The sequence below is a fragment of the Dermacentor variabilis genome, chromosome 3 (assembly GCF_050947875.1).
Source record: "Dermacentor variabilis isolate Ectoservices chromosome 3, ASM5094787v1, whole genome shotgun sequence".
Classification (NCBI taxonomy): domain Eukaryota; kingdom Metazoa; phylum Arthropoda; class Arachnida; order Ixodida; family Ixodidae; genus Dermacentor; species Dermacentor variabilis.
This window is the reverse complement of record NC_134570.1, coordinates 70479360-70492572: the sequence shown is the minus strand read 5'-3', so window position 1 is coordinate 70492572 and position 13213 is coordinate 70479360. Positions and strand designations below refer to the sequence as shown.

General features: G+C 47.4%; 1 non-coding gene across 1 annotated transcript; it reads left to right on the top strand.

Moving 5' to 3' along the window:
- Positions 1 to 9642: 9642 nt before the first annotated feature.
- On the top strand, positions 9643 to 9715 carry TRNAS-CGA (transfer RNA serine (anticodon CGA)). The gene has a single exon. It is a non-coding gene; the product is annotated as a tRNA-Ser (tRNA).
- Positions 9716 to 13213: the final 3498 nt, after the last annotated feature.

Genomic DNA, 13213 nt, shown 5'->3' with positions numbered 1-13213 from the left:
TGGGCGTATCCTGATACCTGACCGTTACGTGCGTCCTCGCAGGTGTTATTAGGCGGCTTGTAGCGTGAACCTGTAGGCGTAGGCTACGAGGTGGGGGGATCATCGGGGCTCGTCTTTAGACACTGTTTTGTGCGTTGTCTTGGTAGTGAGCGTTTCATTTGTCCTTCAGCCGCAGGCTTTATTTGCACGTATCAAAAAAGAATAAATTTGGAGATTTGTGGCCCAGTGAATTACTGCTTCACAAGCAGAGTTGCCTGGCTTCTTCCCTCACAACTTCGCAGCTAGCACAAGCACTTTGTTTTTTCAGATTTGTGCTCAGCGGCGCATGTGCTGTGATACCGGCGATGAACATCTGGGGCCGCTCGCATGGTGATGGACGCACGGCGACGGACAAGTGGCGATAGACCTGCGCCTCGAAAAGTACCCTCTCAAATAGACTACTGACAATTGTCGGTGTAAAAAGAACTGCGCGAAAACGCCCCCGAGAAAATGGAAAGTCTACGCCAGTGCGTGAGCCAATCTCAGAGGCTGTGTAACCAAAGGCGTGAGTGGGGGCACGCCCTAATAATGTAACCGAATTATGGTCGCTGTTAAGAACGGCCAGCTGCAGTGCAAGTTTTGCCAACCAGTTGCGACAGTGGCCGCAACTTTCCTGGAGCGCCGCCGCCAACCTCTAGCCACGGCGTGACTAAGTCGACTTTGTGTCGGGAACAATACGCGCGTCCTCCACTCTTCGTCGCTTCAGCTAGGATGCGTTTGACGAAGCAGGCTTTGTGCTGAAACCGCCATCATTACGCGCTACTCTCGTCGCCGTTGTGACTGAATGAGTTCAGCGGGCCAACTATTGTTACCGACACCACCAACGCGGACCTGATCTGCTATGAGTGGGGGAGTTGCCGCGGGAACGTCGTTGGAGACCTCTTCCCACGCGCCGACCAAGACGCAAGACAATGGCTACCCGGACGCACTGCGCGTGTCGGCTCCGAGTTCTACGAAGCCCCTCTGACGTCGGCTCCGGACCGTGTACCTGGGTGTGTGTGTGTGCGTGTGTGTGTGTGTGTGTAAGCCGTCTCGGGGAGAGGCGGCGTGTTTACGATGACTGGACGAACGTTTCCGCCACCTTGGAATCGGGGGAGGACCGAGTGTTTATAAATGGCTGTTGTGCGGATTTTCGGGACACTTTTCTTACGCAGTCATGTTAGACTGAGACACTCTCTCAAGCAGTCGTGTTAGATTGACGTACTTTCTCTCGCAGTCATGCTAGACTGATGAACTGCATGTAAATACTGTAAATAATCCCATATTCCTCGTTCTCGATGAGAAGCAGTCCTTCCCTTCATCAACGTCCTCAGCGTGGATAAGTTGGACAACGGCATGGGCCAGCTACCTTCTAATTCATGCCCGACTCCAATCTTTACAACGGATCACGAGCGATGGGATCGAACCCCCAATCATAACATCGCTCAGGTCTAGCCCGAGGACCTGTGACTTGCTTCCCCCCCGTCGCCTTTATGCAGGCACTATTGTTGTGTGACATCGATAGAGAAAGGATATAGGGTGAGTCCAAAGGAAATGTAATACCCCTGTCAACCGGCCAAGTTAATTGCATTTACGGAGTGTGTCACTCGATTTTAAGGGCACTTTCCCAAATCTAAACGCCGCAAGCGGAGTGTACTATATAGTTACTGCATACAAATTCATTTCTGTAGGTTTCTCGTAGCTATTACACGTACCCTGCCTTGTGTTTATAGTTGAATATTTATGTATATATGATTTATTTATACTTTGTCGTCTTGCAGTTGTGACTGTGAATGATAACTAGCATGGATCCCAACTAGCCTTGAGCTAGGGATTCAGATGTCCTGTACAATATTTCTTGTGTACTTTTGCTAGTTTGAATAAACTTTAACTTCAACTTCAACTACTTGCAGAAGAGTGTATTCCGGTCGGAGTGCGTTCACGCAACGCACTTTGCTGGCCGAGTGCGTAGCCTCGCCGCCAGCGGTTCCAACGATACAAAATGTAATGCATAGAAAAAGGACACAGAAATTAATTTTTGCTGTTGAACAGTTTTAAATCAGGTAAATAAATCCCTGCGCATAATCGTAACGGAACCTTTGCAACCTCTTTGCTAAAGTGAAGAAGCCCGAACAGCTCCACTTTCACGCATTTCTGTGTACTTCCCTGGACATTACTGACCATTAGTTTTCCTCGTTATGCCACTTCAACGGGTCGTCATTTTTGTTTTCCAAAGATCTCGCAAGCGACGTGCTTTCTGGGATCTTTCTTTCTTTCTTTTTTTTTCTGCTACTTGATTTCGTTTCGTAACGTTGCCGCCACAGGAAGCTGTCTAGAGATGACAGGCGCTGCTGTAACACCGGCTGGGGGGTGTATACTGACGCGGATACTGTTTAGTAACGGTGACCTCCCCGTGAGGAGGTCGGCGAGTAGACGTTTAGATGTCGTCAGCAAACGTATGACGTAATAGAAACGCGAGGGCCACAGCGGTAGCCAGCGACGAGTCCGGCAGTTTGCTCCGACATCATAGAATGTTTCCCACAGACTACAGCGAGCTTGATAGGGCGCCTTGCGTCTGTGTGCTATTGTTCTTTCGTAAAAACAAGAAGGAGTAGATCTCGTTTATGTTTGTTTTTAAGATACAAGGTCGCTTAGGGGCATTTGATTTCCTGTTTGCGGTTCTTTCTCTCCGCCCCCCGTCCCCCCGCGAATCTGTGCATACCGTCTGATTTGTATTCACGGTCTCGACCAGCGTAATCTTGAAAACATTTAGCTCCGGGCGAAGAAGAAACATCTTAGTTGACATCTTAGTTGAAATCAAGAAAAAGAAATGGGCATGGGCAGAACATGTAATGAGGAGGGAAGATAACCGATGGTCATTAAGGGTTACGGACTGGATCCCAAGGGAAGGGAAGCGTAGCAGGGGGCGGCAGAAAGTTAGGTGGGCGGATGAGATTAAGAAGTTTGCAGGGACGGCATGGCCACAATTAGTACATGACCGGGGTTGTTGGAGAAGTATGGGAGAGGCCTTTGCCCTGCAGTGGGCGTAACCAGGCTGATGATGATGATGATGAAGAAGAAAGAAAGAAAGAAAGAAAGAAAGAAAGAAAGAAAGAAAGAAAGAAAGAAACATTATTAGAATACTACAAAATATCGAAGGAGAAATGCCAAGTTCTCATAAGGAAACCCAAGGTGAAACAATTCAAGGACAGAACCTCCTGCTCAAGCTTGACATGGAGTACCTTGCGCTGCGTTGAAGTTGCTTCCTGCTCTTCAAAACGGGCCACACTGAATGACCCGTGTGACGATCAGAACCAATGGAGCGCAGGACATCTGCTCGAACGATGGCAGCCCAACTTATAAAATGATTGTTTAAGGTCGTGCACAGCTCTCTCTCTCTCTGTCTCCAATCTCCCCTTTTTTTGTTTCTTTTTATTCGTTCGCTTCCATCCGGCAAAATAGGGAAGAGTGTTATAGTTGAGGAAACACGGTAATAGCCTTGCGCGCCTCTTTTGCGAAGGTCTTTCATCGCCGTCTGAAGGCTCGCGTCACAGCTTCTATGTCGGGAGTTTACGTCAGTATTTTGTTGCTGTTGTTGTTACGCACGTGTAGTACTGGAAACGTCTGAGAAATTGCAGGTATTACCTCTTGTTGCTGCAGACTTCTCCTACTGCACGCGTACGTCGATGCTACATCGCAGGGCAACCAGTGCTCTTAAGAAGCCGCACTGTTATTTGTCAAGGTCACGCGTGTGTGCAGTAAACGAGTAAAACAAACATTTGAATGCAGCGTGGATGATTTGTATTCTGGCAACTTATGCCTTCACTAATTTTTTACTGACTAATTAAACTAAATATTTAGGTATGAGTCCGTTAATTTAGGGATGTGCCTGTTATCTATTAATTTGGTTCGTTCAACTATTATTGCGTTGTCTAGACATGAAAATGCAGCACTTCGTATGAACTTGCTCTTTCATTTCTTCTTTAATTTAAAATTTTTTTGAACGCTAGCGGAACTCTCTGTCTGCAACTCTCTATTTAGGCGGTCAACGACCCGCTGTGGTGAAGTAGATAGTAATGGCGCGGTCCTTCCGAGCACGAGGTCACGTGTTCGATACCGCGTGGTCGCGGCCGCATGCAGATGGAGGCGGAATGAAAAAAAATAAAGCAAGAACAAGTAATAAAGTGAAAAGAAACGCTCGTGTACTGTGGTACGAGTGCACGTTATGGAATTCCAGGCGAGCAAAATTATCTCGGAGCCCTTTAACCCCTCAACTTCGTCGTTGTTCACAAACTACTGTGCGATTTGAGGATGCGAAACCTCGTAATTAACTTCGACACGGTCAAAATCAAACCAAGGAGCCACTTAGCTACTCCGCGTATACAGCCAGTGGCACGTATACGCCGCTGGCAGTCTCCGAGATAAGAGCAAGTATAGCATGGTATACGAAGCCGACATTACAATGCGACCGAACGGTCGTCGAGGCCATAACGCTCCTTCTGCAGCGGCCACAAGCTGAACCAAGAAGCTCGGCCCGCGCGACGGCGGCTATTACGCGGCGCTGAACACTTTGATCAAGCCACATGGTAGCCGCAAGCGTATACCGCTGTATACGCGCAGGCAAGTAGGCACGCGGGTGTGCGAGGCTTATAGGCGGAGGGGACAACTCTTCTACGTACATTTTTCTTTTGATTTTCCTCGTATCTTAGTCTCCCGTGGCCACAGTTATCCAAAGGGCGTAACACGTCCGCGTGGCTACGCATGTGCGTGCCTCGATGCGGGCAGGGGTGCGTGGGGGCGGTGCGGTTGTGATGTGGCGGGTGGCAAATCCTCCTCCCCGTGCGCGGGATTCACGGACCAGGAGACACGATGTGCAAGACGCGTGCGTCGGGCGCGTACAAGTATAGCGCGGGTGCACTACTCTCTCCCTCTTTCGCTGCTGCAGCCGAAGGGAAAGGAGGCGCGCGTCAAAACTTTCACCGGTTTCGTCATCGACGGTCATTCTTTCGGTTGGCTGCGTACCGCGGTTCCCTGCTTCCCATTGCGCGCCTCGCATTTTGCCGCGATGCGCCTACTCGCACCGTATAGGGCGCCCTTACAGTCCTTCGGGACATTTCGTCCTGATCGGGACACTACGCGGCTTACACTGCGCGCAACTGCGCGCGAGTGTGTATACGTTGCTAGCATGCGTTGTGTAAACGCGAGTTATTTCGCGTGTCGTTTCACGAATCGCCCGTCTAGTTCGCAGCAGCACGGTAGTCGTACGGTTAGCAAAACTGATCGTCAAATTATTGTAGCGTTCGCACGCGGTTCAAGAGCTGGAATTCTCGCCGGTTACATCGTACCGCGACGCCTGATATTTATACGGGTATTCGTGTAGCATACAGAAAATAGTGTGAACAGTTGACGCCCCTCATATCTGAAAAAGAAAGAAAAAAAAGCGATAGATATAAGTTTCCAAATCACCGCGGCTGAGGAGTGGAAGGTCCGAGCACCATTTCATCTTCAATGCCCAAAAATATGCCGTCCGGAAGGACTCCCATGCCGCGATGCCCTCGTATGCCTTCTCCCTTCCCCCCGCAACTTCGCGCCGGGGCTGTCTTCGCACCTGCTGTCACTTAGACCCCATGGGATCCACCCAGTGCGACGTCCGAACTGTTCTGCTGCGGCGTCTGTCGGGAATGCGAATAATCTACTTCTGTAAGTGCCCTGGAACAAAGACGACCCGTGAAATGACACTTACGGCGGTTTACTTACGAACCGATCCAACATAACGACGATGAGCGATGGCAAATGGACAACTCATTTCACATGTGCTTATGCAGTATGTACATGAAACAAATCCGCATGATCTTACTTGGTTTCACTTTCCCATTATTCTGCGTGGACACCAATGAGAAAAACAAAGAAATGGTTAGAGCGGAGAGGATTGCCATTGGTGTACACCCAGTTGTCACTCAAATGGCGTAGTAATTAGGCATCCATGGCCCCTTTTGCATGTTCAAAACGATGAGCTGTGGGCATTCCGAAAATATCGCAGATAAGTTCTCCGGAAAGGTCTCTAACACCTGTAGCATTTACACCAGGAGGCAGGAGCTTCTAGGAAGACTTCAAGACAGATCAGCGAGCGTCAAATGGCGTGGCAGCGAGTGTTATCACGGGAGCGGCTGACTGCCCATGCAAAACAACTCACACTTATTATAGTGTTGTCTTTGTAGAGTGCTTCCACCAAATTCCACGAAAAAAATAAACAGAAAGAAATGCCGGGGCTGGTTACTCTTGTGCAGGGCAAATCACAAGCACCCGCACAATAACATTGGTTAAAAAATAAAAGAAAGCGAGATGGTACATCGTACGATCTCTCCTTCTAATATCAGGTATTCCATTCATCAAGGTTCGGGAGTAACGCCCGAGACACATCATTTCAATTATCCACAGCGCCTCCATCTTCGAAAACGTCTTCACCAACCTTTTCTTCTTTCTTTTCTTTTTTCTCCTCTTAACCCCGCGTTCTCGTCTTTCCGCACCGCCTCGATTTCCGAGAGCCTTGGGGGGGGGGGGGGCGGGGGGGAGAAGAAGAAATACCAGTAAGCGTGTTTGCTTCTCACGGCATCTGGTCGACAAAAAGCAAACCGTATAAGGCCACAAAAAAGGCAGAACAGAGGAAGGCGAAGAAGGGGAGACCGCGCAAAGAAATACAGATCTAGAGAGAACTTCTAACTCCTTTGTCCAGTAGCCTTCTTGCCGCTGCCAAGTAGAGAGGAGGTTAAAAAAAAAAACTGAGAAACAGAATATAAAAATAAAATCAAGAAAAGAAGAACAGCGATATTCGCGGTAAAGAAAAGGCAAGAAACGACGAGCCGTCGACGGAGGAGGCCGCGAGATTATGATGGAAAAGCGCGGCGCGACTGATCATGACGTCACTGTATTCACTCCTGCCCCCTCCCACACCCTCACATCCAGTAGGATTCAAATTATAGTGTTAGTGTTAGCACACGAGAGGAACACTATCCGGGCAGGCCGCCTCGCGGCGAGAGACGGACTGTCTCGTGTCTTCTGTTGCTCGCGCATGCAGCAGAAGCGACTGCGTCCTTGAGAGCTTTTCCAGGAGATTTCCCAATGGAGCTAAGGATCGGTTTCGGCTGTCCGCGTCGCTACCTGCCTCCGTGAGGGCGCACGGCCTGTGGTATACACGCATCGCGAACTGCCGCCGGGAACCGACGCGGTTCGAGCGGACACGCCGTCACAGTAAAACCCGCGCCTGTCTCTCAAATGGTGGAGAGACTTCGCGCGAAGCGCGGTCAGCTTTGGTTTGCGTAGAAACGCGGACGCGATGGGACAAGAAATCTGATCGACTCAGGTTATGTTCTATTGGTTCGAAATTATATTTCTACGAGGACCATTCGACCCTGGTCCGACCCCAGCCCGGGTTGCTTTAAAGGCTCTTGTGTGTTGTTTAATCTCACCAGGACTGTATGGAAGGCACCTTCGTTGCGCTCGTACGGGCAGAATATTTTTGTATCTTCGTTCCTCTAGTATACGTACCTTTTCTATACTTTTTGTTCCTTCCATTGCGCAGTAGCCAACTGCTCTGCACTAGAAGGTAGTTATAACGCTTAACCAGTTACTCTGGTTAAGTCTGACAACTTAGTGTATTGTGCATTTTTCGCCTTATTAGTGAACACCTTACAAGTTACTCTGGTTAAGTGCGACAACTTAGTGTGTTGTGCATTTTTCGCCTTGTTAGTGAACACCCGACTGTCGTTAGTTAACCCTTCCCGCTATGTAATGTCCTACAAGACCCTTAGTGTATCTAAGCTAAATACGCAAACCTTTCTGCCTTTCATCTCAGATTTCTCTCTCTCTCTCTCTCTCTCTCTCTCTCTCGTTATTGGGATATTTTCAGGAGTTTTCAAGGTAAACGACAGTATTGAGACATCCAGGGAGTAATATATACCAACAAAATGACAAATGAAATTGCAGACAGAATTAAGTAACATGCTGTCAAGCTCACCATTTTTAGGATTAAGAAAGCAAAGAGAAATGCGAGATATTGAGCGAACAAATGTAATTTCAGATTAAGAAACTCGAGATAAGAGCGCGTGTGAGCGCATGCGTGTACCTGGGCCTTCTCCTGCCCTGTTAGCGCTGTCTGCGCACTTTGTCAACGTGTAACCGGGCAAGTCATTCGGAGCGGCACATTCCTAAAATTGTTCCATGCGTGAATGAAAAAAATCGGGTTACTCGACAGCGAAGTTCACTCGTCCCATTATTTGGACAGTACAGGCTGCGCCACGGAACGCAGAGAAATAATGTCCCATTGTGCCAAGCATTCGCTAACTGGGAGTTCATCAACTACGAATTTCCCAAAGATACGCGCTTACGTAGTCCCTGCTAATGCATAACCTGAGAGCGATTGAGCGTTGACAAGGGACTCGCGCACAGTGATGAAAATAAGGGAAACAGACGCGTTTCTGTCAAGAGTTCAATGTATTTCGAATGCAATTAAGATATTTAAGCGAGTGCATACTTTTCACAGGCTTATGCCGTATTCGCCATTTCCATTGCGTCTTCTCCACTGTCTTCTCTGTATTGTGTTTTTTTCCTTCCATTCACGTGAATGTATATTACCTGCAACTTATCTTTGCTTTTAATTCTCTATAAATACCAAATAAATACCAAATAAATAAATAAATAAATAAATAAATCACGAGCTATTCCACTCTGTGAAGGTAGCTGACTAGCGAAGCTGTGCAGCACACGACAAAGAGGTGACACAGAATTTCGAATAAAGGTACGAACACATTTGTTGTCTTGATCGGTGGTTATCGTGACGACAGGTACGCACAAACATTTATTTTTATACATCCGCGTTCATTCGTGTTGTACATTCGTTATATACATTCGTGTTTTCATTTCGCGACATATAAACCAGTCAGAGTGCGAAGGAATTCACTCAGTGAGACCCTTGGGTAACGTACACCTTCCAAAAGCGCTTGGATTTAAAGGGGACGCAATCATCAATCAGTCATAAGTCTATGTAAGCAAGAGTCCTTTAGAGCATTGGCGGAAAAAAAAAGCAGAGAAGAGATTGATACGACTGGATCCGTTATAGGCATAGGTAGCGGTACGAGACAGCTAGAGAAGTTTTGAGGAAGAAAAAAATGTATTAAGGAGATGTATGCAAGAATGCTACAATGAAAAACATGTACACGGTTAAGTCAATCAGGCAAAGAGGCTATTTGTCACCGCCCATTTTCAAAGGCAATTCCAATGAATCATCATCAGCTAGAGTGCCTCACTACCACGGCACTGGCATCGACGCACTCTAAAACCAGTGGGCGTCTCAGCTTGGCTAGCGGCGGACGTCTGCTACACGCTGGGTAACGCACGCTCTGTCCAGGTGTACATACATCGCCGCAAAATAATACTAATTCTGCAGCACGCTGTCGCACAAAGCAAAGTAAAGACTTGTGTATATATATATATATATATATATATATATATATATATATATATAAACGAGAAGAGAGGGGGTTAACCGAGGGCCCCGGGGTTCCAGGGTTCACTCCCAGGGTTCTACTAGTACACATAAATACCCAAGAAAGTGGATGGGGAAACAGCGCCGCGGTAGCTCAATTGGTAGAGCATCGCACGCGAAATGCGAAGGTTGTGGGTTCGGTTCCCACCTGCGGCAAGTTGTTTCTTCATCCACTTTCATTTCCATTAATTTATCGTTTCTTTATTTCATTTATTGAGCACAAGTAATTTCTCCTATGTTGTCCTTGGTATCAGTGTTTGATGGCTTCTTATATATATATATATATATATATATATATATATATATATATATATATATATATATATATATATATATATATATATATATAGCCACTACTTATTCTATCTTTATATTTACCTCAGCGCTTGCGGGCTTGACATCGCAAGGTTCAGCCGTTCAGCACCATAGGTGGCCTTGCATTTGATGTTCCCGCACACGGTCCTGCGGGAGGCGCAGTATGCTGTAAAGCGGATAGGTATGGCCTCGTTAATGGTGAAATTGTCGCAATTTACAATTCCTGCGATAAAGCAAACCTATCTAATGCCTGTTTAGAAAAAAGTTTAGTCATATATCATGTAGTAAAGCGAAAAAGAATATATGAACGTACGTTTATTTTTCTAACCAATAGCTAGGCACAAAACGACCAAATCTTACTGCAAAGACAGTTTAAACATTATGAGCTTTCTGCCATTCTAGCAGTCGAAGCTTCCCGGCGTATTTCCTGCAATATTGCTCCTGGATAGAATAAAGGGTAACTTAATAACCTCATTGCACCAAGCGCACGTCTTGAAGAGCACAACTCCTTTCATCAATAAAACCTTTATGACCTTTCCATACCTAGTATCCTAACCATTAGGCACGCAATATATCGCCATCTCCTGGATTTGCGTGGTGACGATTGCGTGGTGTGCGTACAGCGGACATATTTACGTCGGGACCCGGCATAAAACACTCTAGTGGCAAAATTCTCCAACTGGTATGCGTAGCACGCGAAATCGAAAAATCACAGCACGTATAGCAAACCGAGCGCAGGCAGTCCACTGGTTGCGTAGAGATTCCTCCAATAGTTACCGTTCTTCCTTTCCCCAGTGTAGGGTAGCCAACCGGGCTCAATCCTGGTTGACCTCCCTACATTTCATTTATCATTTGCTCTCTCTCTCTCTATCTCTCCTAGAATAGTTACGAAAGGGAACTCTGGCGCTGCGATCGTTCAGCCAACATGAGACTGGTGGGTAGCACACAGATTTCTCTGATGTCTGTGCTCGTGGCTTCAGACGTTCTTGTTGCTAAATTGTTTGTTGCGCTTTGTCTGCCTTTATTCTCTTAAACTTTAGAGCAATTTATACATTACTAAATGCAGAAGGCTCCGCGAACGCGCACGACTGCTACCAATTGCAGCGTTTCAGCCTGTCAAGGTGGCCGAATCGAAACCCGGCCAGCGTCTCGACGCTCTGCCTTGCCCTTGAGAAATTTGTAAGGGCGTTCTATGGCAGCTTGATGCATGCGCCCGTGGCGTAGTGGTTTCAATATGGTTGCTTCTGCGCTAGAGGCATGGAAGAATGAAACATCGCCGCCCTTTCCAGCCCGTGAAGATGGTCGAACAGCGAAACTTGTTAGTTACACCGAGTGTTACACCATGCAAGTCAAACTTCGCAAACAGTCAATATTGTAAGTTCTTTTTAAACATTCTTTCGCTTCATTTTCGCTTTTGCGTGATTCGCGTGTTGAGCATGCTTTAGGGGCGCTTTTTTTTTTTACGGTTCTCCCAGCGTTTCCTTTCTTTTTTTTTTGCGCGTGAGGTTTTTGTCTGTGTTGTGCCGTGTTTTTTCTTCGCATGCAAGTTGCTCCGCCCCCCCCCCCCCCTTTCTTTTTGCGCGCCTGTAATGAGAGCAAGGTTTGGCGTGAAATGAAAACCATCTGATTGTTTTTTAATCATTTTGTGCGTAATGTTGTATTTGCTTGGTCTTGTGTTCTCTCTCCTACTGCTTTATTTTGAGTTGTCGTCTCTTGAGTCTGCACTGCTCGGTGTGCCTCATCCGCTTGCAGTGCTTCGTCTGGAGGCGTTGAATCTTGTGTTGCTTGCTCTTGAGTTGACGGCAGGTGACTGCGTTTATATTTCACAATCGCCAGTCTTGTGCTTCAAAGTTAAATCTGTCCGTCACGTAGGACAATGAATGATGGCTCATGCTCCCTTAACAGGGGGTTATACTCCTGTAAACACGACCTTCACATTACGACGACAGAAGAGATGTGAAATTCTACGCTCGAATGACGAGCGGCCATGAAGCCAGTTGTGGAAGAAGACGACGACGCTCGAGCCATTGCTGGCTGATGATGATAGCTTTAGCGAACAGCGACAACGACGGCACAGGGTCCACATAAACAGCTTTGTTGTAAAAGTTAGGAGGGAGCGTCGCGCAACGCGACTGAAGACACCTCACGTCAAAGTGTGCGACTGAGACACCTCACGTCATCGCACGTCAAAGTGCGCGGTTGGTTTCTGTGTTCCCGCTCTGCAGGCAGCGCCATGGCAGGGCAGCCGAACAAGTGTGAACCGAATAAAAATTACTGGCTCTCCCGTAATCGAGAGTAGATGTTGGCATGAAATTGCAACCGGCAAAGCACATTGGTTAGAGATATGATACTAGCCACGATCTTAAAATGGGTGTAGTGCATGTTCACAACCGCACGCCCCACCACACCAAACCGAACCTCGCCATACTGTGCACTGGTCCATATGGACGCTGCCCTGCTAGAAGAAAACCGGCTGAAGGCAGCGACAGGCAGCGAAAGACGCCAGGAAGACAGAGCGCACTGCGTAGCTAGAAGAAGAAAAGCACCTGTGGCGTCATCTGTCGAAGCGACGCAAAACCCGTGTCACGGAGCTCACGGACCGCTGGTGTTCAAAAGAACAAAGGCAATTCTGCCTCAATACCCGCCGTGGTTGCTCAGTGGCTATGATGTTGGGCTGCTGAGCATGAGGTCGCGGGATCGAATCCCGGCCACGGCGGCCGCATTGCGATGGGGGCGAAATGCGAAAACACCCATGTACTTAGATTTAAGTGCAATTTAAAGAACTCCAGGTGGTCGAAATTTCCGGAGTCCTCCACTACGGCGTGCCTCATAATCAGAAAGTGGTTTTGGCAAGTAAAACCCCATAATAAATAAAAAAAGACTCTGCCTCAGCGCCAAAAAAAAAAAAATGACAATGGAGTGTGCGGTGCCATGTATCTGCCGTTTGAACGTCACTATTGGATATGACAAAACTTCATTGTACTGGAAGTTACAATTTGAGAGAGCAAACAATAGAAAGAACTCGGAAGCAATATTTTTTGTAACTTGTTTGGGCAGTAACTAGAGTATGTGATGCGGTCCTGTACAAAGAGTTGGGGGCCAGAGACCACATTTTTCTTAAGTTTTGATTGGTTGCCCGGACGATTTCGTTTTGTTCTCGCAAGTCGTCCACATAACGGCTCTGGCTATCAAGTGACCATGAACCAAAGATCATGGTCACTTGACGGTCGCCGAAAATGTGAGACAAAAGCATTTCATGCTTAAACTACTGGCATAGCTACTGGGAACCAAACGTCTCAGCAAATCTCGATTCTTACTGTGTGATCGCAACGCAAGAGG